The sequence below is a fragment of the Argiope bruennichi genome, chromosome X2, assembly GCF_947563725.1.
Source record: "Argiope bruennichi chromosome X2, qqArgBrue1.1, whole genome shotgun sequence".
NCBI lineage: Eukaryota > Metazoa > Arthropoda > Arachnida > Araneae > Araneidae > Argiope > Argiope bruennichi.
This window is the reverse complement of record NC_079163.1, coordinates 48,430,200-48,443,255: the sequence shown is the minus strand read 5'-3', so window position 1 is coordinate 48,443,255 and position 13,056 is coordinate 48,430,200. Positions and strand designations below refer to the sequence as shown.

The following is a 13,056-nucleotide window of genomic DNA, read 5'->3' as shown; positions in this document are numbered from 1 at the left end:
TAATTTTAAATAAAAGCACGATCTGAAAGTATCTTTCTATCAAAAAGGTAGAGATCAGAGTGGCCTAGTCGAAAGGTCTTGACTTCGGGGCTGGAGAATTCTAGGCTCCAAACCAATTCCACCGAATCAGCGTATAGCATTTTAAACCCGTCCGAGCCAGAGGCCGTACGCGAAGACCCAATGAGGTCGCACTACACAATCACGTCCCACACGAAACACAGACACATTTAGACATGTGAGAGACCAGCATCCAACTCTTTCGCCCTACATTCTAGGAGAACTTGCATGTGTCCAGGCATCACCAGCCACTACACCAAGAGCTATCCAGACCTTTTGTACCAACCCCGCAACAAATATTTATTTATATTTCCTTACTATAAAATCAGTGTATAAGTTGGCCTGGTGGACACAAAATCTTTTGGGGTCAAATATTCTCCTTCTGGTTTTGAAACGAAAAGCAAGGACAGAGGTATATCGGCTCAAATATCGTTCTCATCATCTAACCATTGTTCAAAATTACGAGATTCGTTCTGAAATAAGTCTTTTGTTGCTTCGAAATGAGGCGTCGATATAATTAAATCAAAAACTAGCCTTAATAAAATCTGTTGGGCCATCCTCTTTAATATCCTTAACCATTGCAACTCTCATAGGTAATTGTCTTCCGAGGTCATAGTTGTGTTTTCCAACCCTATATAAAATCAAGCTTTATTTTGAGTGACATGTCTGCTATTATAGTTAATTACGTTAACCGCTTAAGGACATAACCCGAGTTAATTCGTTCTGCATGATAATTAAAGCTAATTTGACACATGTTAAAAAATATAAACTAATATATATGAAAATTAAAGTTAATTTTATCCTTAAGTAGTTCAGGGATTATATCAGAGTATTTCTCCAGGAGGTAAGATTGTTAACTAATTCTTATTGAGCTTCGTTATCTAATATTTATCATAAACTGCCATTTCGGAACAGAAATATTTTCTGAATAAAATGATCGTCTGTAATACTAACAAAATATAACAGTTTTTACTCATTATAGAACATTATGTTTTTTGTGCCTAGACTTGTTAAATCTGAAGGGGATAATCCATGTTTTACATGAGCTGAAAAATTATCGAGTTGATAAAAAAAAAAAGAACCTTCTTTCCCATTTCTTATCGGACCCGATATTAAATAGCAATAGGGATGATAAATATAACTTTTTTGTAGAATAATTTTAATTATTGGAATAACATTATCTTTTTTTTTTGTAGCATCATCAATTGTTCAGCTAAAAAATAAAAAAAAATTATATCGGATACCTATAATTAAAGTTACTTCACTTAGAACGCAGTAGAAACTAAGCTGGCGGTCATATGAACATCAAATCTCGTTGATGTGCATTTCAGAAAAATAAATGACTTCTCAAATCGGCAAGAGAAACTTTCTGGCCTACTCGCGGACAAAGTTCTTAATTCTTTTTCAAGCATAAACTTTTGGACGTTGAGTAAAGCCGTGAATATCCTGCATGGCACTAACGAACAATAGTTATAAAATATAGATCTTTGGTATAAATCCAAAATTTTGGCTGAATCCATCATGCGAATATACATTTTGAAAATTATGGATACCTTTTTTCCTACCGATTATAAACAAAATTTGACATGGACCTATTGTTGTAATCACAGGATCACATACCGAATTTTGTTAAGTCATTGCTCGTATGAGTTATTGCGTTTATATGCATACGAAGGTATATACGATAGAACGGCAAATCCTTTAAGGATTTGGTTCAAAATTTGCTAAAAATCTGCAATTTAATTGCTAAACATGTGTTACAAATTTTATTTATCTGGATTTTTGCGTTTTGAAGCTACAGAGTTTGTTTATATTCGAATAGGAAAGCCTGCAGACTTCCTTTGAATGTAAAATTTGATTTTGACATATAAATGTCGGCAGAAATTTACAAAATTTGATCTTAAGTCCATATACCAAATTTCATCCATTTATCTTAAAGCGATTTTGAAGTATGTTTACAGACAGACAGACAGACGGACGGATAGATATACAGACAAAAATAATGCCAAAATTGTGTTTTACGAACTCAGAGAGATAGATGATTGCAATAATTCCTCTATACTTCGTATCCGAGAAAGTAAAAATCAAATATGAAAAATATGGAAAGAAAGATGAAAAGTTTTCGATATAAGCATAATTCAGTCCATATCTAATAATAAATTAGTTGTAAACGTGTTGCATATCAATTACGAATTAAAAAAATTACAGGAGTACGACAGATACCATTAACTGACAATACAAGTAATATATAAAAATAATTTTTTTAAAGTCAGTTTCTACTTAGGTCAACATTTTTTTTTTTTATTTTAGTTACTTTTTGTTATTTATATTTATATTATTTATGATCGGGTGTCACGTCAGTAATCTCAGAGCTTGGTGACCATTTGGTGACATGACGACGAATTTGGCGACCAAATAGAAATTACTGGACAAATTTAATTAATTAATATTTGAAAAAAACTGCATTAACATCAAGTAACATTCACTAGAAGTTTAAAAAAATGTATTTGAACTTGAGTGGATGAAAAAAAAGTATTTTATAACCGATTGAAAATTAGAATATATATATATATATATATATATATATATATATATATATAATATACAGGAAGAGTGTGAACTAATAGTAGGAATTGAAAAAAAAATGATTGAAGTTATAAATGCGAAAAGTCAAGGTTTATGAAATCGCAAAATATTGCCTAAATTTTACACTTTCTATTACAGTTTAGAATATTATCAAACACTTTTTACATTCACCACATTATAAAGCAGAGCTACCCACATATCCACTATGGATTAATCAGATTTCCTTATTTAAAATTATAAAACAGTTTCATTTAATTTTTAATAAAAAACGATACTTATTTTTTCTTTTCCATTTGCGTCTCTTATAATTTTTAGACTTCAAATATCATAAGACCCAAATGTAAATTTAATGAATGAATATAAATGAAAATTTATAATTTAGTAGATGACGTTTTCACCAGATATTTCTTCTGATCTTTATGTTATTATGTACCTTATTATCTGAAATTTATGTAACCAAAATTTGCCGTTCAAATTATTTTTTCTGAATAGTCGATTTTATTTCTAATTACACTCCACATAGATATATACTCTCAATGAAAATTTACCCCACATTTCTATGAACACCCGAGTATTTCAAACTTCGTGTAGTTTTATATTCTTTTATCTATTGTCCTGTTGGGTGAACATTGGACGTGCAATTATCCCACCCTCGATTTAACTCCGGATGAAAGGTCATCTGCATCCGGAGATAAAAAGAAAGTTTCCCTCCCCTTTTATAAAGAAAAAAAAAGTTAAATCATACTAAAGCATACGCGTGTTGTCTGTTGCATCTCTCGTCGGGGTCTTGGATTGGTCGGACGTTTCCGTCTCGGCTCCCCAACCGCTCGAAAGTGGAGGCGACCCTACGCATGCTCTGACAGTCCTTTTCTACTCGCGAAGCTCACTTCTCTCCCCTACACTCGGAGCTCACCTGCCGACAAAGACACTCAACTAGAGGACTTAGGACTCGACGCAACGCACGTTTTTCGCGCTCGACTTTGAAAGAACTTTTCTGTCCCGCGTGTTGGTGAGAACTCTCGCAGGCGACTTGCTCGTCCTGCGACTTCGCAGTCGCATCCCAGCTCTCGGACTTTAGTGCCTGTGGGTGCAACTTTAAAAGTTGTCTGCATTAATTGACTCTTTAAAACTCTGACTATTTTTGATTAATTGTTTTGAACTGTTTGTGGCATAGTGCGGAACTGTGTTATCGGACATTGGCACTTGTCCATCTACTTGAACTCTTGCAGAGCGGTTGTAGAGGAATACCTAGCACACGTGCGAACTGCGATGTAGAGGTGTTTGCTAGCTCTTTTCATTTCCGTGCATTTTGCACCTGTCTTTTTCGCTCTATTTGGAGGATAAGGAAGACTTGCAGAAGGTTTTAAAGAAAGAGTGGGAGAAGTAGAAAGAGTGACGAAAGACAATTTATTCTTTGCCGCTCCGAACAACTCCAGTCGTTTGCTACGATAAAAAAACTCTCACTGCAAGAGACACTGAATTCTCTTTCTCCAGGGCATTGGAGTAGCATGTAGAGAAGTTCGTACTCCTTTTCAAGTTTTAGGGGTGAGTATTGCTGATGAAAATGTAGTTTGCATTTTAATGCTAGCGTAACTATATTGGTGTGACTTGTTTAAAAAAAGATATCTGGTTAAAATATCAAAGGGAGGGATTTGTTTTTATAGACTCATTATGGGACATCTACGTTTTAGCGGAACATAATGCGAGAAAATATTTTTATATTTATTTTAGAATACTTATAAATTATTCAAAAATTCATCGTCAAAAATATTTGAATAAACCTTTGATAAATAAAATTAAGTAAAGCTGAAATATATCCAATAATTTTATTATTGTTTAATGGATGACATTTATATCTTTAATATTAATTTTAATTATGTATTTTTTATCTGTCCGCAGGAAATGGATTGTGGGTATGGATATTTAATTGATTAAATTATCGCAATTATTAAATTGTAGATACGACCTAAAACTAATATTAAAAAATTTCTTACTCTCATACGTATCGTTATTTTTTATTTTGTGTAATTTGTAAATTTCTTTATTTTTGCCAAAGAAATATACCACGTATAAGGAAAATGGGATTTTATATCTCCGGTTGTAGAAAACCATAGCAATGAAATTGAAAAGTATTTATTATTTAGAAACGTAGTTGTTTTTCTGAATGGGATAATTTACTTCGACATCTACCACCTGTTCTTTTTATGATGTTTAGAGTCAATATTGACGCACTTTTTTTTTTACATGCCGTAAATATTTATTGCTTCTTGCCGTAATTACATTTATTACGTAAAAGCGCATATAGAAAGGAATGTAATATATTTCTGTTATTTTTTTCTCTTAATATATTTCCAGACTTTTGTGTTTTTATAAATTCTTCAATAAGTTTAAACCATTAAAAATTCATACAATTTCAATAAGTTTGTCGTAGCAAAATCGCCAGCAGAACCTATCGTGATAAAAAAAAATTAATTAAATATGATTTAGTTAAGGTAAAATAAAAATATGATATCTTATCAATTTCTGAAGTAACTAATAAATTATACCCAAAGTTATTTTAAATTTTATTTTACTTTCATAATTTTTTGTTTGAATCGCATACTTAAAAGCGAAAATGTAATAGAATTTTAATATTTGCTAAACAGCGAAACCTATAATATATTTGTGCTAAAAACTTTTAAAACTGAAAAAACAAATCAATAAAAAAGCTAGAAGATTTATAGGAATCAAATGATGATTTTTCAAATTAATGGGGTTATTTAGTTCGAATTTCGAACGATTTCTAGATTAGTGTACGTTTCCCGAAGTTGTATTGCCGTTGTTTCATCTTTTATAGTGCAGTTTATTCTTTTCTAACTGGAACATAAAACCAGAATGAAATTTTGTATTTTCACGATATCTGTCATCTCGAGTCAAACTATAAAAATAAATTCATAAACAAAAAGGATCGCAGTACATATATAAAATCTCCCGTTTCTCCATGAATGTTTATTCCAAACTTTAGTTTACACTTGAATAACTATTTCAAAGCATTGAGGAAGAGAACTTTCTTTCCTTAAATTCTCTTGGGGGGTCTGTGAGGGACTTTAATTTTAGTCCTGGCGCAGCATTTTCTACCTAACATTCAAATGAAACGCTGCGGCCTTCCTTCCTCCCTAACGCAGTACCTAATTTTCCGTTTGGCTTAGCGCTGATACTAGCTTAGCAATTAGTTATTTGCCAAGACATTTTAATCCGCTCCAGCTATACATTGCGCTTACTGCAAGGTCATGACTAAAGTTATCCAAGGAGTCGGGCACAGAAATGAATCGCTTTGGGAGCCAAGAATATGATTTTAAGATAATTAACGAAAATATTCATTTTAGCGATGTTAAAAAGTATTAACATTTTTAATTATCATGTTCAGCTAACTCATTCATCATTTTTATGTTGTATGATTAATCAGCTATTTTTTTTCTATCGTATCATAAATAAGTTTTTCTACTTAAATGATTCAGGAAATAACGTAGCGTGCATTAAGCTGTTCAAAGCTTTATAAACAAAAATATATAGTCAGCAATGCACTGCGATCAGGACTTTCATTATGGTATATTTTTTTATTTATTTATTGAACACTTTGGTGTTTTGGAAGGTGGTAGGAGAGAGAATTTATAACTTTATTATGATTTTTTCAATACATTTAGATGCAAAAAAATTTCTATTAACTTCATAATTATTAAGTATAATAAAACAGTTCTAAACAGTTACGATATGTAGAAAATCATGATTCATCAAATCTGAGATTAAGGTCAATGTTATACTCAGAAGAAGAATCAAGGCGTATGATTGAGATATGGCGCCTATGTATCAACTACATTGGTGATTGAAACTAATGTGGAAGGGAAAGGCTTGCTATATGATTTCATGCTGCCATGATACCTTTTTATTTTTGTTCTATGACTTATTATTCATTCCGCACTTATTCGAAATATTCAAATGTGTTGTTGTTCATATGTTGATGTATGTTCTAACATAATTGTAGGTAAACTTATTTTCTCTTACATTTATGATATTATTAACACTAAATGAATGAAATAGATATTTTTTGTATTAAAATTTTATTAAAAAAGTTAGCACATCACTAATTTACTCAAAATTTTGTGTTTTTCGTTTCTGAAAACTTAAAATTGTACGCCTTATTTATGACTAAATTTACCTAAAATCAAAGGCATCCCAGTAGAATTGCACTTTGACATGAAAAAAATACATAACAGCAATTTATATCCAAATAAATTGCCAAATAAAGAGGGGGAAGAGTCGAAAACATTTTTTTTTCGCGTTTAAATGAAATGCTATTTGTCTGAGACGAAAAGTTAAAATTAAAAATTTGCAGATATTAAAAAAAATCAATAAATGTTAGGTTGCCTTAATTATGTGAGGTAAATTTTAATATGCTCGTTTCGAAAAATATTTTTTATTATATTTTTGATTTGAGGGAAATTTTTGAAATTCTACTTAGTTATGTAAAATAAATAATAAAAACATCTAATCGATATCTGAATGGTTTTTTTTAAGAATTTTACTTTGTCTGGAAAAAAAAGCTGATTTGTCTAAAAATGCCTGTTATTACTTTTCTTCTAGGCAGAATTCATGGAGAGAAAAATCCTATACTGAGTTTTATTCTATTTGAAGTACGATTTCAAAAAGAATTATAATAGCCGTTTTTTTAAAAAAAGTGGTGGAAATTAAATTTGAAATTAAAATATTTTCTCAATTATTAAAACTGAATTCATTTTCCGATGATTGTTATGTTAGTGAACTCCGATAAATGTATTTCGTGAATCAGTCGCAACAAAGAAAACTGAAATGAAAATTACTTTTCATCACTTTTTTTTTATATTTACTATTATGTATCTCTAAATCGTAAAGAACACTTTTAGAATAGGATTTTTTTTTATCTAGACGCGTATTCTGATTGATAGAAAATACATATATATGAATTTTTAGATGTAAAATTGTTTAAAAAATAATGCAGTTATTGATCTAAAATTTTATCAGTTATTTCCTTCTATATTACTCGTATTTAAGTGATTTAAAAAAAATAGCTCGATTAATAACATTTTTTTTCTGACTTAATTAAGCTATGCATTAACATTATGCTTAAGCATTTGATCTCGCAGATATTTATAATTCCTACAACTTTTTAATTTCAACTTTTACTCTCATAATAATAATTTTTTTATTTAAAAATCGGGGTAAACCCCCGTAATCCTGTGACATATCCGGATTCTCACTTAGAGGCCTGTTTAAGATTGCCAGCTCAATAACTTTTGAAAAAAACTGTTATTTATTTTTTCTCACACTTTTCATGACAATTCTACTGGCCTATCAGTAAATAGTTTCTATATAAGCCAAGCTCACGGATTATATTAAAAGAAATTTATTTTGTTAAACACATTATATATGCTAATACTCCTAAATTTGTATTTTATGATTTCAATTTTTATTCTGCTTAAAAATCCAGCTGCCTAAGAAAAATCGACGCATTACCAAATCTCAGGCCCATTTTACATTTAATTAGTAAAAATTTTTTTTGAATATTTAACGAATTATAATTAGCATCATTGTAAGAGTACATGGAATTATCCAAGCATCATGTAAAAAAATAGTGACAGTTTATTTTTATTAGAAATTTTTGTTAAAGAATGAACTCCAAGGTTATGTGTTTTTATTGTGCAAAGCAATGACGCAGCATCATTCCTTTATATCATGCAAACTATATTAATATGCATACATATGTAAAAGCAGCTTGCTGTGTAAATGAATGCAAACAATTCTCAGTACGTAGCAGATTGTTTAGTCTCCCAGGATGAAACCATGTCTTTTTTTTTTTTATAACAAATCAAACTTATTTTTTTCTGCTCAAGTGTCCTTGAATATGCTCATGACATGCAATGTATAAATCATGTAATCGATATGTAATTTGACTGAAACATATTATTACTTGATATTCTGTCGGCATTTATTTATTATTAGATAATGAGATTATTGATTGAATTATCTCTATTTCGTTAGGTACCCTTATTGTCAAATTCTATAAATATTTTCTAACAACACGCATTTTGTAATTTTAACATGAGTCATAAAAACATGTATTTTTTTAACAGCTATCTAAGCAATATCTGAACCATAATTTCCAAATCTCGCAGAGAAAAAGTTCGATTTGTAAAGCATGTTACAAATTTATATTGATTTAATTTTTCATATGAAGTAAATTTAGGTTAATTCGTAGCTTTTAAAATGGCTGTAATCAAACTTTGACAAGGGTTTTTAAAATTTATAGCTCGTACTTTCAAGAATTAAAAATGAGGTAAAATGTATAATTCTTAGTAAATTAAAAAAAAAAAACACTCTAGTAGCCGTAGAAATATACACTAGCGACATCTGTACACGCTCGCTTTAACTACTTTGAGTTCCAAGGGGTTTTCGCGTTAACTACGTTATAAAGCATTGCTTATTTGAGGCTTAAACGTGAAAAATGTTTGAAATTTTTTGGCAATTACATCGTTTACCAGTTTTTAACCTACAATTTTTCCTTCAACTCATAGTGATTTTCAAATGTTAAACCTTCAATTTAGAGCCAGACAACACGACTTATTTATTTTGCATCTATTATGAACTTTCATGTAATATAAATTATTACGCAACTTAGTTAACTACATTTCCGTCCTGTTTCGAATATGAGCTCTTTGAGAACAGGTCGCGTAATTCGAATCGTAGGCAAATGACAAGGGTGATACTAAAGTTGGCACACTCCTTTCCAAGCTTTCACACCACATCAACGGGAGGACGTTTGACTGATGACGCCAAATTTGGCCTTTACCAAACACGCATTCTCGATAGGTTTTAATGAAATTGAGTTGAATCCTCCAATCCAAAGCCTAGTATTAGCCATTGCGGTCCTAATTAACAAATTATATTATTATGCTAATAAATTATAATTTATTATACTAATTATTAAATATTATATATTATTATACTAAATATTCAGTCATATCGTCTCATATAATTGTGAGTGTGAAGTAGCAAATGTTAAATCCATATTTCGAATTGTCTTGTCAACGCAAATTCGGAACAATGAATTGTTGACCATCAACAAATAAAAGGAATCATGATGGTGATTTTTGGATTCAAATGCTGTGTTCATGTCTTGGTTTCACAAAAACAAAACAAAACAAAAAAAATGTTTCGTAGCTCAGTAGGTCATGGGGCTTTGTCTGAAAGTTCGAATTATGAAGTCTTATAGCAGCCATCATCTTCTTAGGCTACAATTGTAATATCACTATCCAGTAGTATTCAAGTTGTTTTCAAACGTGTATACTGGTTATTAGAAATTCTCTGTAATTAATCATACTTTTTCATAAATGCTCTCTATGCAAATATATATAACCTTCCCTGTGATTTTTTTCCAATTGTATCTCTCCTTTCCTATAACTTTTAAGTCAGGCACTCCTCTTTTCTCCTTCCTGTTCATACTAAAACAAGTAAATAAATACATAAATTCCCGTCTTTCTTTTTGAAACATAAAATGTTTCTATCTGAAATAACAAATACGAAAAAAAAAAATTTAATCCGAAGGGGAAAAAAAAAAAAAAAAAAAAAAACTTCAGAGATACATTTCAGATTCAATAAATGGAAAAACTTATCATGTTAAACTGTTCGATATCATAAGCATCGGGGATGAAAATACTCCATTTTTCTTTCGTTATTTTATTTTATCTAATCTAACAGTTTTTGTTTTGTTTTTAGAAAAAAAAAACATACAACCCAACTGCTTATAGTTTAAACATTTCCGTTTAAACTATAAGCAGTTGGTTTGTTTTAAAACTTTAAGTAAAAGTAGAATAAACAGGGGAAAAAATCGTCTGCGTTATAAAACAAGATCCATATTGGAGATTGATCTTCTAATGTATCTGTATTGCTTTATTGTCAGAAGAGGCTATATTTTTACGCCTCAGATGAACCGTTCTTTGTGTATTTTACTGCTGGAAGTATATAAATCGGCTAAACACAAAAACTTCCTGACGATTCATTCATCCGAAGGTTATTTTTCATGATGTCGACACTTTTAGCAGTTTTATAGCCATTTAGGCATAAAATAAGTACCATTATGGTTTTTCTTAACATAATGGGTTGTTATTTTATCCCCGAATCTGTAATTACGCACTACATAAATCTTAAATAAAGACGGCCGTTTGGTCAAATGCTGGTACCATTGTTTACAATTTAGAGTCCTTCTAATATTACGATTTTCCATTGGAAAATATATTTTGCTTCTTATATTTCTTTTTTCCGTTTTCATGCATTCGTTTGCTAAACTGGCTGAATAAATAATAAAAACTTATTTTAACAATTTTGTTGCATTAAATTGCAAAGGTTTTTTTTTTTTTTTTTTTTTTTTTTTTTTTTTTTTTACATTTCCATCTACATAAACTGTAAATCTTTACTTTAAATAAAATGGAACCTTTAAAAAAAATTTTTTTTTGAAATTCTGTACCAGGTGGCTCCATTCGCATAGAATCAAAATTTGAATAAATTAATTTATTACAAGATGACTGGGTTCTAGAAATTTTAAAATAATGTAACGTTATCGAGAATACGCAAATTCGTGAATATTCGTTACTCAAGATTTTAAGGACGAGCATAAATATTTTATCCAAAATTTTATCAAAAAAAAAGTTAAATAATAATGTGTAAAGTTTTATTGGTATCACTTGCTTTACATATATATAATATCATTTTTGAGTGCTTAAATAAATATTCCTGATGGTTGGATAAATTATATTAATAAATTATATAATAAAATAATAGTATTAAAATGGTACAAAAGGGCGAGTATATAAACTTGAGGCTTCACCTAGTCTCGAGAATGAATTTCTCCATCCAGATCACTGTTGCTAATTATGTTAAAAAGAATCTATAATATCAAATATTCCCTTTAGAATACTATTGTTTTGGAATTATAAAAATAAAGCCCATAAGAAAAATATTTAAACATATTTTAGATAAAAAATTATTATAAAGATAAAAGTCAGAATAAATTTTTAATTTTTATGTGTTTGTATATTATAAACTATTATGCAAAAACCAGTCTATTTTTAAAAAAATAGTTTTGTTTCTTCTAAAATTTTAATTTTTATATTCTACAATGAAAAATAAGTTGATTCCATTCTATTGTACTTTTAAAAGTATTCCTCGAAATATGTTTCATGGACTGCGGAGGCCTGGTGGTTAGGTGGTTCGGAACCGGAGGGTTTCAGTTACAAGACCCGATTCCATGGAAGAATCGTCATGTCCGGTGCACGTTAAATCCATCGGGGCCAATTGCCCTCCCGCTGGTGTGTTGCGGAAGTTTGAAGAAGGGGTGCTAGTTCAGGTGTCGTCCTCGCCGTCTGACCGCGTTTCAAAATTACGAGGTCCATCCCAAAATAGCCCTAGTGCTGCTTTAAAACGGGACGTTAATGTAAATGAACTGAACTGAAATTGAAATATATTCCAAGATAAAGATATTTTTTTAAAAGTCTCGTTGATAATACAAAGTAAATCATCATTTCATTCTTAAGTTGTATTACAGATACTTTCATCGGTTTATGAGAAAATATTTGTTCCGGCGTTTTTAATATTTTAATCTAAACAGTGATGTTTTCAAAGATTTATATAAAAAAGGATGTATATATTCGTTTAATTTTATTATAAAATGTCTATATAATAGTTTATTTTTAATAAATATTTGTAGAATTGTTATAAAATGAATTATTTAATATTTTATTTGTAAAATTATCTTAAAAACATTTTAGAAGCTAAATCAAAATCTTTGTCAAAATATTTCTCCCAATTTGGCGAGAAATTTAAAAAATTCCAAAGAGAGAAAAAAAATACATATTGTTCGTTAATATTCTTCCCATTTCCGCGTTGAATTTTTCTCTTCTTTCAGAGCTGTCTCTGGACAACGACAGTTTAAAATTAATGAATGTTTTCTGGATGGTAATAATAAATCCAAAAAATAAAAGTTTGTTAAAAATTAACAAAAATGTAATAACTATGCAAAAAAAAAAAAAAAAAAAAAAATGTTGATTTTCCCCGTATATTTCATTAATGTAACAAAGATCATCCGGCTTAAGCTGAAACTTTACAGTTTTTGAATTTGTAATAATCGAAGAATAGTTAAACTTTTAAAAATACATTTGCATTTATTTGATTTATTTTGTTGATATTTTTTTTTTGTTATTTTATAATGGTTTTTTTTAACTCTCCAGATATAAGTTCATAACTCTCCAGATAGATAACAAGCATGAGCTCATTTTATATCCATGTCCTTTATTTTAAATCAGTTCATTTAAATTAATGCCTCATTTTGAAACTACGTAAGAACTA

The 13,056-nt window shown here is 29.6% G+C and overlaps 1 protein-coding gene across 3 annotated transcripts in view; it reads left to right on the top strand.

Annotated features, from left to right (window-relative positions):
* The window catches only part of LOC129960317 (CUGBP Elav-like family member 1), a 1,029,875-nt gene that overhangs the window by 620,396 nt on the left and 396,423 nt on the right, over positions 1–13,056 (top strand). The window contains exon 1 of one of the 3 annotated variants that reach the window (XM_056073675.1): positions 3,496–4,188. The exons of 1 other annotated variant lie outside the window; for it this stretch is intronic. The gene's annotated coding sequence lies outside the window, so the exon portion shown is untranslated. Of the gene's footprint in view, positions 1–3,495; positions 4,189–13,056 lie in introns of those variants that run through there. One more of the 3 variants, XM_056073679.1, reaches the window with a different exon arrangement.